The following is a 20,828-nucleotide window of genomic DNA, read 5'->3' as shown; positions in this document are numbered from 1 at the left end:
AATATCACCACATTTAGATTTTACGATTTTCTGAATTCTGCCCCTCAACTACTTCCTCTTTTTATGTCTTCCCCTCTACTTTACCTGTCGCTGCCTTATTCAGTCAAGAACAGCAGCTCTCAGAGAGAACTTTTTTTTCTAGTAGAAAATATTTTCTATAGACTTACGAGGTTTCCTAGCCCTGACACTTCCTCTTCCTTTCATGCTCATCACTGTAACATTTTCACAACTTTCTCTATGATGTTATCTTTGCCTGAACTTATACACAACTTGGAGCTCGCAATTTTTCTCTTTCTTAGAATTTTCTGAAAATGTAGTTTGCATGTAAGATTTTTATAGCTTTGCTAGTGTCATTTAGGAAAAATACAAGCTATTCAGAAATAGAACCCCCAAATTTCGATGACTAACCATAGGGAAGTTAGTTTATTGCTCAGGGAAAAGGTCTAAGGCAAGAGTTGTTGATTGCTTTCCTTCATCCACTTGACCAGTTGGCATGCTTGTTCTCTGTTGCTGCTCTCATACGGCTAAGATCAGAGAGCTATGTGTTCAACAAGCAAGCACAGAGAAATTGAACCCACTTTGTAGCCGTGCTAGCCCACATCTAATACACTTTCACTTTTGCTATATTTTAAGTGATGACTTGTGTTGTTCTAAACGTGAGGTTGAGGGCTCTCCAGCTGGTTCACAGTTGGAAGCTGGTTCTGTTGAATAACTCTAAACAGTGCATGTCTACTCTGGGGACCAACTTCTTTCTGTTCCTGTTCCCTCTATTACTATATGGCTCTGAGGAGAACTGAACCGGAGCGATTCAGAACTAATTACCTAGAAATAAAAACGCAGAATAACTTTCTAATTCCTAAGGCAGGGTCTCCTGTAGCCCAGGCAGGCCTTGACCATGCTGTGCCACCTAGATCTGAACTCTTGATCCTTCTGCTTCCACCTCCCTAGTGCTAGGCTTATGAGGATACTTCATCACACCTGGCTTCAGAATTAGTTTTAATGGAATAAGATAGGAGCAGAGCATCTACTTTGAAATATTAAAGGTTTGTCGTTTTTGTCTCTGCTGTTAATTGATTTTCTTATCATGGGGAACTCAAGTGGCGCTTTGCTTTTGTTCCGAAGATGGTGTAACATGCCACAGAGAATCTAAAGAGAATTCAATAATCACTGTGGCTTGAAAGTGTGAATATGCAATTTTGTGCAGACAAGTTAAGCATTAGTAATGAACGCTGAAAAGGCTTCTTTTAAAAAGAGCCATCTGAACACTATGTCCTAAGGAACAGAACCCGGTCTGACTCTAATTTTAAAATGCAATCAATGAAAGGATGGATGAAGCGTGAGGAATTTGTTATTCATTAGAAAGTATCTACGTCACTGAAATCTTGACAAGATCTTCTTGCAAATGAATTTGTAAGACTTGGCTAATTTATATTGACCAGTTCCTGTGAACATTAGTCCCAATGAAGAAAACAAATTTTAATTGAGTAAAACTTATTAATAGAGGGGTTATTACCTGAGGTGTTAGATTCATTGCATAATTCTTTATTTTCTCACTTGGTTGACTAAAACCAGAGAACATGGAGAGGGGATATGCTAAATGGAGTTCAGAGGACAGAAATCTTTAGAGACATGGAAAGTAGAAGTAAACTTTCACAGAGATAAGAAGTTAGAATGATTTTATTAAAGAGACTTTCTTGCTTATGCCTAACCACCCACATTTGAGAGCCTAAGGATGTTTTATTCAATGAGATCACTGAGAAACCTCTACTAAAACTTACTGCTGACATTCTTTGAAGAATGAGAATGTAGGTAAGAAAGCTGGTCATCAATGCTCTGTGAGTGGGAAAAATGAGATTCTGAATTAACAGAGGCCAGCGGGTACCATCTAGCCACCAGGAACCTGACATCCCTACACTACTGTGCCACTGGCCGAAGTGGAAAGAAAATAAAGATGATATTTTTCTCAGAGAGCTTCTTTGGTGTCTTGATTATGTAGATCTGTCACTGACATTTATTGACCTTACCTCATCTCTATGTTTTACCACACCTACATATACCCTCACACTCTGAAATATTCTTCTTGGTGATCTTCATCATGCAATTGACTTCCCATGTATTTTCCAGAAAGGGATTAAATGGAGAAGGGGGAGGAGAGATCGAGACATTCGTTTCTTCTAGCTCAGTCTCCTCTGTTTACCCATGGATTGCCAGTACTGGAATACCTCTAATTAAAACCATTGCTTGAGAAGAAAGATTTCCCCCACAACTAGAAACCTCACTAACCCCTGGTTTGAATTCCTTATCCTCATCTCTACATTCTGTTTGTTTTGCTAATTCATTTAATCTCTCTCATGTCCCAGTGACTATATCCTGTGAAATCTTTGTCTCATTAGCACTTAGTATTCTTGATAAAGAAATTGACAGCAACATTGCTGGGCATGATGGTGCACCCCTTTAATCCCAGAACTAGGAGGGCAGAAGCAGGTGGATCTCTGTGAATTCAAGGCCAGCCTAGTCTGCAAAGTGAGTTCCAGGACAGCCAGAGCTGCTACACAGAGAAACCCTGTCTTGAAAAGAAAAAGAAGTAGTAATAGTAGTAGTAGTAGTAGTAGTAGTAGTAGTAGTAGTAGTAGAAGAAGAAGAAGAAGAAGAAGAAGAAGAAGAAGAAGAAGAAGAAGAAGAAGAAGAAGAAGAAGAAGAAGAAGAAGAAGAAGAACTGACAGCAGGTAGCAGCAGTTTTCTTAAAAACTGAACTCAAAACAGAGGTGTTGCTGTCATGAAAGCTATCCCTACTGACTGGAAGGTGTTATGTATGTTGTTTGAAGGAGAAAAGTATTATCCACATGTGAACCCTGTGAAGTATAGTACCCACTTCTAGGAAGTTCCTTCTGTTGCAATAGTAGCAGGAACATGTTGAGTGTAACCATTTTCTGATTGAAGCCCTGCTCCACAAGATGAAACTTACATATAGCACAATTATCAGACAAAGAACTTGTGACTGGGGCAAAGGCACAACTGAAGAATCTACTACTGTTTTGTTGTTGTTGTTATTGATTGGATATAGTATTAAATCAAATCTTAATGGCTTGCAATTATACCCACAGATTAACGCGTCTCTCAACCCTTATTTAGATGTTTCTGACTTCAGTAAACAGTGATTAACACTGAAGTCTACAATTGGTCATGGTTCAAAGAATCAGAGACTGGAGAATGTCTTAGTGGAACATATATCATATTCTGTCCTTCCTAGGCTTAGGGATCATTGTGGAAGAGGGAGCAGAATGTGAAGAGTCAGAGACAGTAGATAACTACAAGGAAATGGTATCTTCTGGACATCACAGGACAACTGCAAATGTTCATTTACAGTTGTCCTAACAGCATACATCACACTTGTGTAAGCTCAAACCCAACCAAAACTCAACATGTAGAGGTGAGGTGAGCTCAAAGTCCCACCCCTAGCCAGGGTAGTATTAGCTGCTGGGAGAGGGAAAGTCAGTCCCTGTAAGTCATGCCCCAGATCACACATCCAAAAATAAATAGAACGAACAAATTAAACATGATGAATATAAACAATGAAAAAAAGGACACAAATATGGTTGGGTAGTGAAGGGGGTGGATCTAGGAGGAGTTGGGGGATAGAGGTGAATATGATCAAAACACAGGACACAAAATTATTGAAGAACTAATAATTTTTTTAAAAACTGAAATAAGAATTAGATAGAATTGCTTATGTTTTGGGTAAGTTAATAAGTGTCTATATCACTAGGGAAAAGGGAGGGGTATTAGTAATATGCATCATGCAGTGGTATAACAAACACTCATCATCAATAAGGCAAGGGGTAGAATTAAATTAAAAGCAACTTATTAGAAAATTTAGTATCTTTAGAATATACCATGTGTGACAGTAACATTTTCAGACTGACATGTAATATGACTAATTTATTCAAAGAGAAAGAAAATGGGAAGTCTAAATCCTCAATTCAAGACTTGAGAATGAAAATCAGAAAGGTACCAATGAACACAAGTTATTTCCAATAGCCATGGGAATTCATCACAATATCTTATGATGCCATTATAATTTCTCTGTTCTTGTAATAATAATTTCAACATTTCCAATCTCTTATGCCAAGGTAAAGCATTGTTTATGAAGGCTTGGACACTTGCAGTGAGTCACAAACAACTGGAGGAACTAGATGAGGGTGAGAATATCCCTAAGATTCCTAGTGCTTTCCTCTTCTAGTAAAGAACTATTCAATTCCGTAGGAATAGCTAGTGATTTACCATGGAAGAGAGTCTCTTAAAGGAATCCTAAATCTTTTTTTTTTTTTTTTGGTTTTTCGAGACAGGGTTTCTCTGTGTAGCTTTGCGCCTTTCCTGGAACTCACTTGGTAGTCCAGGCTGGCCTCGAACTCACAGAGATCCGCCTGGCTCTGCCTCCCGAGTGCTAGGATTAAAGGCGTGCGCCATCACCGCCCGGCATTTTTTTTTTTCTAAAATTTATTAATTGCGTATACAGTGTTCTACCTGCATGTATGTCTTCATGTCTCATCTGTGAGCCCCAGTGTGGTTGCTGGGAATTGAACTCAGGACCTCTGGAAGAACTGCTGGTGCTCTTAACCTCTGAGCCATCTCTCCAGCCCCAGGAATCCTAAATCTTCATAGGACTCAATTTCAGTATTCTCAGAATCTAAATCCAAAATAATGTCCATTTCCCATTGTAGTCCTGGTGAACATGGAGAAGATATGCTTAACAGGCTTACTGTTTACACACAAAATTTGCTATTTTTTTTAATGTTGACAGTTATATATGGAAACACGTCTGAGAACGCATTTTTGGAAAGTTATGCCATATTACAAATAGATTCAGCCCTATTTGTTAATATATTTTGCATGTTGATTTGAAAACTTTCAAGTGATCTAACAGCCTACTATCCAATGAATGGAGAATCAAAGTTTCATATAGCCCCCAAATGCAATGCCTTATATGCTTGCAAATACTTACATTGAAACATAGCTAGTTGTCTATGGTGTCTTATATAGCATTCCCTATGGTTATACAACAATCTCAAAATTGAGTAGCTGTGACAGAGGCAGAATGGCTCATGAGGTTTAAAAGAGCCACCATCTGAACATTTGGAGAAAAGTTTGCTGGCCCTGAGCATAGAAGAAAGACATCTAAATCCCAGAAGATGAATATCTTGGAATTGATGGTCTGCCTCTCAAACATGCTTGTTGGGAGGATTTGAAGCCCATTAACACTCTGTGTTAATGTCGTCTGAACTATAAGATATGATCAGATTCTTGGTAAGAGTAACATTTACTTTCTCCAAATGCTATAGTTATCCAGTGCTCTCAGTCAGGCTTCCAATCAGAGGTCTGATTGGAACATCTAAGGGCAAGAGTCAAGGGACTACACATTCCACAATAAGCTTACCAGGAGAAATAATCACTATTTGGGGAACCATGTGACTTGTTTGGTGATTTCTAATCAATGATACAGTTCTTTGGAACGGAACTGGTAGGCAGATGTTGGTAACACATAAAATTTAAAATTCCAGATCTAATTTCAAAAGGCTTAGCTGTATAGCTTCCTATTCTGTTCACAGACATAACTACAACAATGCTGGAATTGGAAATCCCTGATGGAGATGTCGCCATCAAAATCAGTCTTCCAGTTTTTGTCCTGGGACCCTGAATCTTTGTATTTCATTGTGTCTGAGCACTGAAAAGAAGAGAAATACCTAGAACTTCTGAAGATAACTAGATACTAATTGTTTTCATGTTAATCCCTGGGATTCTGAAACACAAATGAGATCCCTCAGTTAATGTTGAGGGATTATGCTGTTTAGATGATAAATTGATTATATAAAAATATTATATATATGAGCCGGGCGGTGGTGGCGCACGCCTTTAATCCCAGCACTCGGGAGGCAGAGCCAGGCGGATCTCTGTGAGTTCGAGGCCAGCCTGGACTACCAAGTGAGTTCCAGGAAAGGCGCAAAGCTACACAGAGAAACCCTGTCTCGAAAAACCAAAAAAAAAAAAAAAAAAAAAAAAAAAAAAAAAATTATATATACACAAATAAAAATTAATCTTAAAAATTCTATGCACTTTGGAATATTTAAATTATTTATTAATATAGACATCTTTCCAGTAGCAAATTAGTAAGACTTTGATGTAGATATTTACATATAAAGCTCATCTCTTAACCTAATAATTTCTTTAAAAAATCGAAATAGTACAAACAGCATCAGAACAGTATTTTATTGTTTTTCTCACAGGTTGTATCACTTTTTTGTTATATGGGGTTATTTATTCCAGAAAATACTGATCATTTGATATCTACACAATAGCATCCTGTCGAGTATATAGATGTCATTTGTTAGTTAGGTCACATTAGGAGTGAGAACCAAAAATGTCTTAAGTTTTAAGCATGAAACATACACTGCTCTTGCAGAGGACTGGAGTCTCTGCAACACTGAGCACCCCCATTGTGAGACTCACAGCTGCCAATAACTCCAGCTCCAGGGAATCTGACACTTTCTTCTGGACTCTGAACATCAGCACATAAATAAACACAGAATAATAAAAGTAAGAATTGTTTAAAGAAAATCAAGCATGAGTAGATACACAATAAACTCTATGAAAATCTTTCCACATCAACAAACTATCTAGGAGTCCTTTGACCTGCGGTATGCTAGGTGTCCCTTCTGAAGTAAGAGAAAAGATACTGTACATTAGACTGCATAATAAATATTTGCAATATTTAGCAATCCTCTTTGGAAAGAGACATCACATATAATAACAGAGTTATTATTAGAAGATCTATAACATTTCTGGATTTAAATTAGGCCTAAAGAAAGACAAGGCTCTGTAGCAGATTCAAACCAAGACAAAAGCTGTCTGTCCTACTTTCTGAGTTTTATAGTCAAGAAGAAATATTTAGTGGTGGTACACAGAAGTATCACTTAGTGCCCTTTGGCACTTGAAGGTAGCCGTGCTTTACAAGATCCCCATGAGTGTTTGTAATAACACCTTTTTTTACGGTGATGTCTAGTTAGAAAACTCAATTCCTAGTTTAGTAGTGAGCCTCAGTAAACATTGAATATTGGATTCAAGAATTGAGAGGGCTTTCATGATCCCAAGTGCTCATTATTAATGGAGCATCACCCAGCCTTAGAACCATGTGGAGAAGCAAGTTGTTTGATGAAAATGTAGGAAGACTGGCAGCTGGCATGGCAGATGGAGTGCAAACGTGTATATGTAGGGTTGTCAGGGTCTCTGTTGCTACAGCTTGTCTTGACTATATTGTCTTTGGTTTTTACAGGAAGTTCGCTATAGCCAATTAACCAAGGAGTAAGGACATGTGGTCTGCCTTAAAGCTAGGAGAGTTAGGAATATGGCTTTCTGCTTCATATTCTTGTGCAAGCTGAGAGTGTATGATGTCTGCTTCCAGTCTGTCTGCTGCTTCACTGTTGGCAGCAGAAGACTCAGCCCAATGTAGTATTTTGTACTAACATCAATTCCTCAGCAATATTGATGATTTGGTAAATTGTTAAATGCCTTGTAATAAATCTAATTTTGTTCTAACTTATTTCAGAGCATTCTACTCTCTGTAAGTGAACCCTGACTAAAACAGCAATATATTGTGATTTATGAGAACACAGTATAAAATATTCCATGATTTTAAAAACAGTGCAGTTTTAATAACACGTATAAAGAATAAACAGTTGTACTACTTTTGTTTGAAATTTGTAATATATATGTATATATGTATATTCATATATGTATATATATACATATACATATGGGGTGTGTGTGTGTGTGTGTGTGTGTGTGTGTGTGTGTGTGTGTGCTAAAGTAATATCCATCCTGACAGAATAATGATGCTGCAGTACTTGGGCAAAATAGGCTATTGTTTTTTAATTCTCAGAGTCTAAGAATATATGGTGAATGTGACAAGCGGGAATGCATCTTTGTTCTGGGGACCACAAGAGGTTAAATGCTTTCTTTTGGTTAATAAGTCAACCGCTCTGAATGCTTGAGATCATAAAATGTCTAAACCACAATGTGTTGGGAATTTTAAAATGCAGGTTTACATAACCTGGGTGAATGACTGAAATATTGATGTGGGCATTACAGTGGAAAGAACATTAACTGCCTTTCTTAATTTTGAAACTCAGTATTGAGCTCTGTCTAGCTGGCTTCATAAATGAACTATCCCTGATGAAGTAACAACAACTGATACATGGATGATTTGACCAAAGGAGCAGAAAGGTATAAAATAAATAATGTACAAATCTTATTTTCCAGGAACCTTCAGGCCAAGTATGCTTCCTTTGGAAATGTCAGTACAAAACATGTAAATAGTGACATTTAATATATTAAAAAAAAAAACCTCTCCCCTTCAAAGGTTTTTTTGCTAGACTATCTATATACAATAGCAACTCTGGAATTCGTTATATTTCATTATATTTCTTCAGGGCTATGATCGATAAAACTGATAATAATATGTACTAACACTTAATAAGTCTGTAACCTTGTGGATTTCTCTTAGGAACCTCAAATATTTTAAATATTCTTGATACATTATGAAGGTAGAAAATCTAAGTCCAGTTGTCTGGCTCTGAAGTTTGCAAGTTTTTCTCAATGCCACTGAAGTAAACTGAGATAGGAATTTGCATTTGGAAGGACATTTGCAGATCTGGACTGTACAATTCATTCTTGTTAAGTGACTCTGCAGTGATTGAGGGATGCATCTCAATACATGCTGTGGTTTTCACATGCCTACATTTAGTCCTGGGCTAAGTTTTCAATGTGTCTTCCATCATGCCTTTCTTTTTACAGCTGTCTTTCTCTGTCTACCAGAACTTTCCATATAGGTCTTTCCTCTTTCTCTTGATAAGGCCCCATGCTCTTAAAAATTGCACATCATTATCTTTGCCCAGAGCCATAATTACTGTTTCCTTGAGATATTCTAGATGGAACGGTGAGAAAAGTACTGTTTCTTTATGTCCTGTATTATTGCTCTTCTAAAAGCACAAGTTTAGCAGAGAAACTGAGGCTCAGTTTTATAACCTGACCCATATTGTACAGAATAGCTGAGATCCCCTGTGTTCATTCCCTCATTTGGACAATGGATTCATCAACGTAACAGCCATGGGAGCCAGGAGAGAGACAATGTTCGTGTTGTGTCTCATCCAGTGTTAAATGACAATACCCTTCATATGCTACCATCTCTTTACGAGCCTAACCAGCTGCCCGAGTCAACCCAGTGAATGATTTCCATCTTCTCCCCTGGGGTGGGAGTGGGGGTGGGAGAGGAGACAGTAAGTAACTCTTTTTTACTGGAAGTGATGCATATTTCAGATATGTCTTTGCTTTTTCTACCCACAAAGTATTGATTATCTAAGTCCAAGACTCAGAGAAAGTCTTACCAATCCTGTATTGACATCACATCATTCTACTGGATCCACTGGTCCACCAACATTTGGATCAGCTATTGTCTCTGCAATGACAGAGGTTGGTATAATTCTGAGACAAGCAGCTAAAGCACTCCCAGTGGAGGTGACCTGAGGTTAGTGTACCCTATGGTACTGCTATGAAAAGCATAGTGTTGCCTGGAACCCTAAAGATGTGTCAGAAAAGAGCACTTCTTCTCCTCCAGATGAGTTTAATTTTCTACCCATATAAATTTAAGTTCTCCTCTGCTAAGCGTCTATGCCTTTTAGGGACTGTGGGAGGCAGATTAAGGAAAAGTTCCTTTCCCAGGGCATGCAGTAAGCTGTGATTTACTACTTTGTCATTAGATGTTCCTTGAAACGTCTGCCTAATAGAGGGAAAGAGAAGTATGTAGGAAACTTGAAGGGTTTCCTGGAGTAGAAAGTACAATCTGAAAATTGTATGGCAACCAAGTACATAGTTTATTCTATTGGAATTTGTAGCTTGTTTGAAATTTTAATATTTCTCCTTTGTTTTGGTTTGTTTACTTTTTGTAACATTTGTTGTATTTCAAGGTACTTTTTATACAATACTATAATTTTCTCACTTATTATTAATGATCGTAACCCCATAGAGACACAAAGCAAAGATTGCTATTCTGTCGTGTGTTCATAAAATACAAAATAATGCCCAGTGTACCACATATGTTTTACAAATATTTATAAAATAAATACATTTTCATTAGTACTATAAAAATTATTCCATAATAGATACATGTATACTACTATATCCTAAGTTTGTTGAGGCCATTATTTTTCTTTCTGCTGTAGTTGAACTTAGAAAGTTCTCTACAGGCCCATATATTGAATGTTTATTCCTGAACTGGTAGTGATATTTTTAAGCTAGGGGATGGGGACTAAAATTGTAGATGTAGGTCACTAAGAGATGAACTTTGAAGGTTTTATTTGTCCCCAGTTCCAGAATTTTCTCTTTGCTTCCTGTTCTACCAAAATATTTCTCTGACACATGATTCAGCCACCATAGAATGAATTGCATCCCCACACCTTCTTTCCATGATGAACTGAAATCTTATGAAATTAATTATGAGCCCAAATCAATCTTTCCTCCACAAACTTGTTTGCATCAGGTATTTTTGATCACAGTGATACAAAATAACCAATATAACACTCTGTATCTTAAACATCAAGAAAAATCATTATTAATAATGATAAATAATTAAAAAACAATTGACTAATGAATGAATCAGAGCAGTATAATTTTCAAAGAAGATTAACAACATACCCACTGTGCTAGAAAATGTTGAGTTATAGTATTTATGAAAAACTAATCAAGAAAATATCACTGTAAGTTGCGGCTAATTTGAATTTGAATTAGTGGCTTTTCATCAAGCATATTATTCATTTTTAAGAGATGTAACACTTATCTTCTACGTGTAAAAGACTGAAACTTGTCTGACTCTCATCATATACAAAATTCAAATCAAAATGGATCTTTAATAAAAGACTTGAAACTTTGACTCGACTTGGAATAACTCAAGAGCTGGGTATTGGCGAGGAATTTCTGAAAAGTACTGTAAGCTCAGGATATAATCATAGAAATTGGCAAATGTGATTGAATCAAACTAAAAACCTTTTATATAGCAAAGGAAACATTAATGATACAGCCTTCAGAGAGGCAGGAAATCATTACTAACTATTCATCTAACCTGGTGTTAGTGTCTAAAATACACAAATAGCTCAGGAAATTAAGCATCAAAAGAACAAACAAACAAATCAGTTCATAGAAAACTGAAAAGACACTTTGAATAAAGAAATACAGTGTCCAATAACTACATGGAGAAGATTTCAGTGTCTTTAGCCACTAGGGAAATGAAATTCAATATTGCCTTGAGACTGCATATCACTCTATTCAGAGTGATTATGACAATGAAGACAAACAAATACAAGGATTCAGGGGTGAGATGGAGGAAGGAATCATGTATTAATGGTGGGAAAGTAAATTTGCACAATCAATGTTGCGGTTCCTCAAGAAACTAAAAATACAAATACCCTATGATGGTCCAGGTACACCACTTCTGAGTATACACCCGAAATAACAGTAAGCACCATAGCCATATATTCATACAAATGTTCATTGCAGGATGTTTTTATTATCCAACTTATAGAATCAGGTTAGCTGTTTCCTATGATGGCTAATCCTGATTGTCTACTTGAGGGGGCACAGAATCACCTTGGAAAGAAACAGGCGGGCATATCTGCAAAATAAATTAGAGTAGATTAAATGAGATAGGAATATCTGCCCTAATAGTGGGTGGTACCATTCTGTGGATTTGAGCACCAATTAAATAAAAGGGAAGAACAAGTTGAGCATTACCTTATGTCTGGCTGCTTCCTGAGTTTGTATTCTATGCAAACAATTACCTCATGCCTCTGCCTCAGTGTATCTCCTGCTGTGATGGGCTGGACCTTCAAACTGTGAGCCAAAATTAACCTTTCTTTAAACTGTATTTAATAATTTTATTTATTTATAATTTTATGTGTATGAATGCTTTTCTGCATGTATGTCTGTGTCTCATATGCCTTCCTGGTGCCTATGGAGGCCAGAGAGGGCTTTGGATCCCCTGACAACTGGAGTTACAGACAGTGATAAGCTGCTATGCAGGTGCTTGGAATCATACCCAGGCCCTTTGGAAGAGTAGCCAGCATTCTTAACCACTGAGCTCCTAAAGCACAGCCACCCTAAAGTTATTTGCTGGACATTTTGTTATAGCAATAAGGAAAATATGTAATGCAAGAAAATTAGTATCGAGAAATGGAGCAACTGTTTTCATGAACCTGACCACATGGTTCATGGTTCATAGGAATTGGTTTGTGTGAGGAATGTTGAAGAGTTTAAAACTTTGAATGAGGAAATCCTTAGAATTCATTCATGCTATAAGCAGAGCTGATGGTGATACTCTAATGGCATCTCGGCAGACCAGAATGCCGACAGACATACAGATAGTAGCCACGTGACTTAAAGGATCTCAGAAAGGCAAGGATTCTTTGAAGAACTAGACTAGAGATACCTCAAGGTATATTCTGTCAAATAATCTCGATGCATTATGTGTGAGTCCCAAGGACTTCAATGAGGCTGAATTAAAAAGTAGTCTACCAGGTTGATCTCAGTCCTCAGGGGAGGCTTTGCCCTGGAGGAGGTGGGAATGGTGGGTGGGATGGGGGGAAGGGGAGAGGGGCGGGGGGGGGGGGAGAACAAGGGAATCCATGGCTGATATGTAGAACTGAATTGTATTGCAAAATAAAATTAAAAAAAAAATAGTCAACTAACTTGTTTGGTAGAGAAATTCTCAAGAAATGATAGCATTTAGACTACCCCATGGTTATTGTTTACTGTGCTCATCCAAATGTACATTGAGAAAACAAAAAGTAGAGCTGAAATATATGAAAAAGTGTGCATGTTGACAAGAAAAGGGGTGTAAATTTAAAGTCAGAGAAAAGACTTCGAAGGCAGTCATAATTGCTAAACAGGTTTACCCCCATTGAAAGGAAACCTGGCATTCTGCATTGAACAAAAGGAAAGGTTCACGGAGGCATGAACTCATCTACAGCATCAGTCTGACACCAGTTTGCTGGCAAGAAAGATCCAAGAGTGAGAGTGTCACAGAGTCTCACATCATGATTCTGGAGATCAGGTGAGGTCAGGCAAAGCGTGGCACAGCTTGAATCCCGAAAAGGCTATGAAAGGTCACTGCATGAAGGCAAGACCTAAGTTACAGTGGATATCACTGGGTATTACTGATTCCAGGACCATGTTACCTCCACTAAGAAAAGCAAAATGAGCCCAAGAGAAAGGCTATTTGTGCCATAGGTACACCACTGGGTGGGTAGGGCTTTCCAAACCTTTGGTACTCAGACAATTCCATCATCATCCCACATAATGGACATAGAGCTTCACTGCTTGATGGTTACTCTGTTGAGTGCGGTCTTGCTTTGTTCTGACCTTTATTTGTCATGGTCTCACTTATCTCCTCTAGACTGGCGATGTTTACTCTCTAGCCTTGCATGTTTGGAGTACGAGTATGCACCTCTTTTGTGTAGCACCTCACAATTAAGAGATTGCCTCATGTCTGTGACTTGAGCTTTGGGCTTTTAAACTGTACTGGAAGTATTAAAGACCGGGGACTTTTGAAGACGAACTGTGTATTTTGCATTATGATTTGACCATGGGGTCAAGAAGGGAAAAGTGTGGAAAGCTATGGCTTAACTGTGTTTGGGTGTCAAGATGACAAGAGGTGAAATTGTTATGGTTAATCTTGATTGTCAACTTGGTAAAATTTAAAATTATTGAAAAAAAGAAAACCCCTGGGCATCTCAATGAGAGTTTCTAGATTGGGTTAAATAAAGTAGGAAAACCCAGCCACAACGTGGGCATCACTATTCCACGGGCTGTAGTTCTAGACTGAATAAAAAGTAGAATGTGAGCAGAGCATAAACATTAACTGTGGCTTTCTGAGAGCAGATGCCGCACAACCAGTCACTTCACGGTCCTGCTGTGCTGCTTTCCCTGCTACAAGGGATTGTACCCTCAAACTGTGAATCAAAGAAATCTTTCCCTTCTTAAGTTACTCTGTCATAGCAACAAGAAATGTAACCAATACTCTCATCAAGAAACAAGAAGATAAATAAAATGTGGTGTGCATAGTCCAAGGATTATTACTTAGTCACTAGAAATAATCCATTTCATTTCCACATGCATAAAACTAGAGATCACTATGTTAAGAAAATAAGCCAGACATAGAAATAGAGGCATTATATGGTTTCTTTTTTTCTTACATGTGTGGAATCTAAATGGAAACAAAACACAACATAGAAAAGATAGGCAAAATAAGTAGCATTTGGAATCTTTGCCCAATTAGGGGGAAGAGATAAGAAAATTATTATAAGCTAGAGGCTTTCAGTGTCTATATAATAAGTTCAATAAGTTCGAATCTAATTTGGGTTACATAGAAACATTGTCTCAAAAAACAAAAAGAAAAATAGAAGGAGGTGAACAGACTGTGGTTGTGATGAAAAAAGTGAGTGATAGGGAAAAATATGATTAAACTATATTATATTCACATATAAAATTGTCAGAATGAGCCAGGCAATGATGGCACGTGCCTTTAATCCCAGCACTCGGGAGGCAGAGGCAGGGGAATCTCTGAGTTTAAGGCCAGCATGGTCTATAGAGTGAGTTTCAGGACAGCCAAAGCTATACAGAGAAAGTTTGTCTGGAAAAACAAACAAACAAATAAAAACAAAATAGAGTCATAATGAAAACTATCACTAATTATCACTAATATAATATACACTAATAGAAAGTCTCTTAGTGAAAAATTTAATTCCAGTGTTTATTATTTTTATTATCATTGATGTAACAGAGTAAACTGGAAAAAATGCAAAGTTTTAGATATCAGTACAAAGAACTTTCATTGATCATGTATTTCCAGAGCATGAGGTTTTAACGTATTTCTTTATAAGTGCATTTGATAGAAAACTGATTGTCCTCGTTAGGGTTACTATTGCTGTGATCAAACACCATGACTAAAGCAACTTAGCAAGGAGAGGGTTTATTTGGCTTACGCTTCCAACAGTCTATCACTGATGGAAGTCAGGACAGGAACTTGAACAGAGAAGAAACCTGGAGGCAGGACCTGATGCAGAGGTTATGGGGAGCTGCTTACTGGCTTGCTCTCCATGGCTTGCTCAGCCTGCTTTCTATAGAATGCAAGACTACCAGTCCAAGAATGGCACCACCCACAATGGGCTGGGTTCTCTTCCTTCAATCACTAAGAAAATGCCTTACAGGCTTGCCTCCAGGCCAAGGCAGTAACTGAGATTCCCCCCTCATCTCAGATGACTTCTACTTGGTTCAAGTTGACATGAAATTAGTCAGGACAGTGTTTCTCTCTGTTCACTCACTTTGATTCTATTAAATCAGAATCTATTTGCAACTATAACCCTACATGATTTCTACCAGGAAGTATAAGTTTCACCCATTTAATACAGGCATATTCCAGAATTTTCATTTCTGTGCAGAACATTGATTTACATCTATTTGATCTAATGTGTGCTGAGGTCAAATGCTGAGCTGAAAGATAACAAGGGAGTTCATCAAAATCTGACTTATAACTGAGGAAAATGACAGTTCAGGAAAAAAAGATAGCATGCTCATTGGGGATAGATACTATCTGCTAATCTAAGTATTACTAGGAAAATAATTATAAAATCAAAACATATACCAGACGACTCTATGACATGAGATTATGTTATTCTTCAGTTAAGATGATGAAAATGTAATAAATATCTATCACCCTGCATGTGTGTGAAAACAGAAGGAAAATTGGCATCAATAATTTTATTCTGCTGCTATTAACCAAAAAGAAATTAATCATACCAGAAGAGAATTTTTTAAAGATTACCCTGCAATTAAGCACCAAACAAGCAATGAAATGTATTACAGAATAATGAATAATAGCACAAAACAATTTTGTTCCAATTTATCTCAAAAAATAGCAAAATCTATTCTGATTGATAAAGAAAAAAAATGGTTTCTTTGGAACTTACAACAGATAACAAATTCTAAAGTACTTAAATAACAAACATTTAAAATATTACCTGTTTTTTGATTATTTCATCTAGAGACTCTGCTTTAAGTCCTGATATTCTGTCTTCTGTCTCACTCCCTCTGCTTGTGAGGCTTTTCTTCCTGAGTGCTCTAGTTGGTTACTGGAATTTTCAATTCCATCTTAATTTTTGCTTGAATCTTCTTAAATGTTTTTGTTTGCCTCTTGCTTTGTTTTGTTTTCATTTATGCTTCTCTCATACAATATATCCCCACCAGAGACCCCCTCCCCTCCTCCCAGTTCCTCCTACCTCACCTCTCCCCTAGATCCACTGCTCCTTTGTTTCCCTTCAGAAAAGAGCAGGCCTCCCAGGGATATCAATCAAACACAGCATAATAAGATGCATTGAGACTAGGCACAAATCCTCATACCAAGACTGGACAAAACAATCCAGTAGAAGAAAAACAGTCTCAAGAGCAAGCAAAAGAGTCAGATACACCCCATTCTCATAGTTAGAAATCCCCCAAACACCCTAACAGATTGCAGACACCCATATCTATACATTAGATGGAGCTCAGAGAAGCATGAGGAAGAGGGGGAGGAAGGATTGTAGGAGTCAGAGAGGTCGATGACACCCGGAGAAATGGTCCACAGAATCAACTAAGCAGTGCTCACAGAGAATGAAGCCGCAATCACAGAGCCTGCATGGGTCTGTAGGGTCCTGTTCAATGTTTTTATTTCTTTGTGGAATTCTATTTTCAGATCCTGAATTGTTTTCATCAGTTCCATCATCCTTGTCTGTGTTTTCTTGAGCATCTCTTGAGCATTTATTCTTTAAGTTCTTTCTCTTTAAGTTCATTGAGCTGTTTGTGTGTTCTTTAAATCCCTTGAATCATTTGATACAGTTTATGATTGTTCTTTTAAATTTTGTGTCATGGGGGTCATCTAGGTAATTCTCATTGGCAGATATTTCTACAGGAATCACGTCAGTTTGTGGTGGTAGGACATATTGCCTCTATCTTTCACATTGTTTGTACTTTTGATGATGATATATGGGCATGTGGACTTGTCAGTTCTTTGTCTGATATTGGCAGAGGAGATTGAGGCAGAAGAGAGTATATGCAGGTTATGTTGGGTCTAGAAGTTAGGTATGTTTTCAGGTAGATCTAGGGGTTGGAGAAGGTGAGTGGAGTAGAAGTTAAGGTAGACTCCCCCCCACCCCCCCCCCCCCCGCCCCCCCCCCCCCACCCCCCCCCCCCCCCCCCCCCCCCCCCCGTGTGAGACTCTGAAAATGTGCAAGGTGTGGCTTAGTGGCGAGGTTGGATATGATGTGGGAGGGGCCTGTATGTCTGGGAAAGGCAGAGTTGGTTCTGTTGGTAGCACTATTGGCAGGGATTGCCTAGTGGTAAAGACAAGGGTGACCAGATCCCAAATGTGGGATCTGAGCTAGATCTGGGGCTGGAGTGGGACAGTATAAGGAGGGAAAGATCAGATACACTTACCCAGCAAGACCCTGGAGAAGGATGACATAAACGTTTTAAAGTGAGTTGAAGCCCACTGTTTGGCCAAGAAATTAGGTAACATCTGTCCAGGGATACATAAAGTATATTCCATTTATTATTTGTATATTATCTATATAACTTGTAAAATTCAATACAGTTTGCAAAGTACATAATTTGTGGAAGAAATAAGTGTTGTTTTGGTTGTATGAGTCAGCAAATTAGGCAAGATTGTTATTATAAATGTAGAGCATATGACAAAACGTATTTCATAAAAATGCAATCATTTGTGTATCACTGGGAAATCAATGTGATGTCAAAATAGCAACATTGATTTTTCTGTAGCAAAATGAAGCCACAGAAATTAAAACATCATATTAAATTAAACTTCAAAAAATCAAATTTTACCAAGTAGAGAATAGGAAAACACATTAGTAACTGATTGGGCAAGTTTCTTGACTTCTTTAAAATGTTGCTTCAGCTTGATATTAAATAAAGCAAAGACTTTTGTTGCTGATATTCTATGGAAATATGAAAATAGATATTAGTTCTAAACTTTCTTCCAAATGAGATCTGCTACTGCACAAAATGGATGTAAGATGTTGGTTTATTCATTAATAATCTAATATAAAATAGCACGGGATTTGTAAAGGGTGGCTTACTATCTTTATTCTTAATGGTAATATAAAATTCTCAAATAGTTTAGATTTTCACCCAACACAATCCTTATAAAATACAACACCACAGCCCGGTGGTGGTGGCGCACGCCTTTAATCCCAGCACTCAGGAGGCAGAGCCAGGCGGATCTCTGTGAGTTCAAGGCCAGCTTGGTCTACAGAGTGAGATCTAGGACAGGCACCAAAACTACACAGAGAAACCCTGCCTCAAAAAACTGAAAAAAAAAAGAACCACAAGTAATACACATCAAATGATATGTATCAGAGTAAAACAAATATTTTAGCAGAAGGTTTCAGATAGCATATTCATGTGAAAACAAAATGGACTGATCGTTATAAGGGTTTTAATAATCTACATAAGTGTGACAGGCAACATTTCAGTGTATTTACAAGCTGAAATTATAGGTTACTTCTTATATGGCAGAATTATAAAAATTAGTCCTATAAGTTTTTTTTTATACATAAAGGAAGATCAGTCTACATTAAAGAGTAAAATTCACCACAATTTTTATAATGAATGATAAACTGTGATGTCTTGGCAGTGTTTTTATGGGGTAATTTCATTTGAAGTCCTTCTATACATGTATGTGTATATATTTTATGAAGCTTCCATAGAAGTAGGTTTGCATATGGCATTTTCAAAGACCTCAAAGTTATCCTTCTCCATGCTTCCTCTTCTACTATACTCTCCAATCCCACACCCCATTTAACCTTTCCTGTTCCTTTTTTCCCCCTTTCCATCTCCAGACCACCTACATTCTCTCCCCTTGAAATATACTCCCATTATTTCTTACTAGTGTCCTGGCCTCTTTTGCTACCCCAATTGTTTTATTTATTGTTTTAGAATTTCATATCTGCATATAATTCATCATCTACTCTCTCAATCCTATCTCTCCAAATCTTCCCTTCCCTTTGTCTAAATAGAATATCTATATGGCACCATCTACCCACAAGGCTAAGGGACAATCATGAGGGGGGATCGTAAAGACTATAGCAGCCCGAGGTGGTGGCTGTCTGCAGTGAGTCCGTATGTGTTAGGCATGACAATACCAGTGTACACAGCACCTAGTGCTGCATAAATAAGAGTCTTTCAAAATCTCAGCATTCATGAAGTGCCACCCAAGGGGAGTGGCCATCAGCAATTGTCGGCTGTTAGGGAAGAAAGAGTCAGCTTTCTCCAGAGTTGCAGTCCCTGACAGGCTACCCATGCTCCAGTAAATTTCCCTTCATCTATGCACATGCAGGGAACACTAAGTGGACTTTGTGGCTTTAAAAAAAGAAAGAACATAGGAAAATGGGAAGGAATAGTGGTGAGGCATATGAACAAGAGCTGGAAGAAACTCACTCCTAAGGACAGGCTTAGCTGGCTTGAACTTGATTTTGAAGCAAGTCATCTAGATTTGGATTTTGGCCATATATTGGTGTCATATATTGGTGCTAGATTGATGAAGAGGAAAAATTGAAGGAAGGGGGGTAAATTTGACCAAAAATGTAATATATATATATATATATATATATATATATATATATATATATATATTGCAAAAAACTCTCAAATAATCAAAAAGTACAAAACTACTAATTATGGGAAAATTTATTAATTTAGTTTAGCAATAATTACTTAATTGTTATGTAAAGAGAATAAAGTAACAGAAAGATATACCCTGTTCAAACTCTTATATTTAAGATTATAAGTATTAAAAGAGAGAAATATAATTTTTTTAAATCGTTCACGCGTAACATTGCCCATTAGAAATTGAGTAATCATTTACTGCTCTAGTGGGCAGCATGAACCTGGGAGAGCAGGACCTAAAAATGAGGTGGTCTAAAGTCTCATGCAGTAGCTAACTTTATTCAGAGCATCAGATAATTTATACTCTGAGGGTTAAGAAGTGTCACCTGAATAAAGTACATAATCACAAGGACAAGCTGCACATGGCCGAACATGCTTTTCTAAGAGGCATATGAACAACAACAGCTAGGAGAAACTCACTCCTATCCTATACCTGGAAGGAGCAAGAAAATACATTCCTAGAACAATTCTTTGTTTTGAAGAAACTGAAGTCACACAATGTATTAAAACAATTTAAGCCGGGCGGTGGTGGCGCACGCCTTTAATCCCAGCACTCGGGAGGCAGAGGCAGGCGGATCTCTGTGAGTTCGAGGCCAGCCTGGTCTACAGCGCGAGATCCAGGAAAGGCGCAAAGCTACACAGAGAAACCCTGTCTCGAAAAACCAAAAAAAAAAAAAAAAAAAAAAAAAAAACAATTTAAAATAGTATGATGTAAGTCAGTGGACTAGTGTTGGATTTTCAATCAGAAATCTTGAGCCTGAGTACTAATTATCCCGCTTAATCTCCAAATTTCACAATTTGGCTTTCTGTCTCTGTTTCAGCTCTTTAGAGATTTTTAGAGAATTCAAAGGTAAAGTTTTGCCATGAGTTGGCTGTGACTGTTCTGGTAGCTTGATTTCCTAGAATACATTTGGGGAGGTCTTGTCATATGCTAATTCTTTCTTCCTAATCATGTATCCATGGCAAAAAATGGAGTGAAAATCATCTTCCTCCTTCCATTTTCCCATGGGTCA

The sequence above is a fragment of the Peromyscus californicus genome, unplaced genomic scaffold (assembly GCF_007827085.1).
Source record: "Peromyscus californicus insignis strain IS unplaced genomic scaffold, ASM782708v3 Scaffold_6__1_contigs__length_162567912, whole genome shotgun sequence".
Taxonomy (NCBI): Eukaryota; Metazoa; Chordata; class Mammalia; order Rodentia; family Cricetidae; genus Peromyscus; species Peromyscus californicus.
This window is presented reverse-complemented; position numbering follows the sequence as displayed.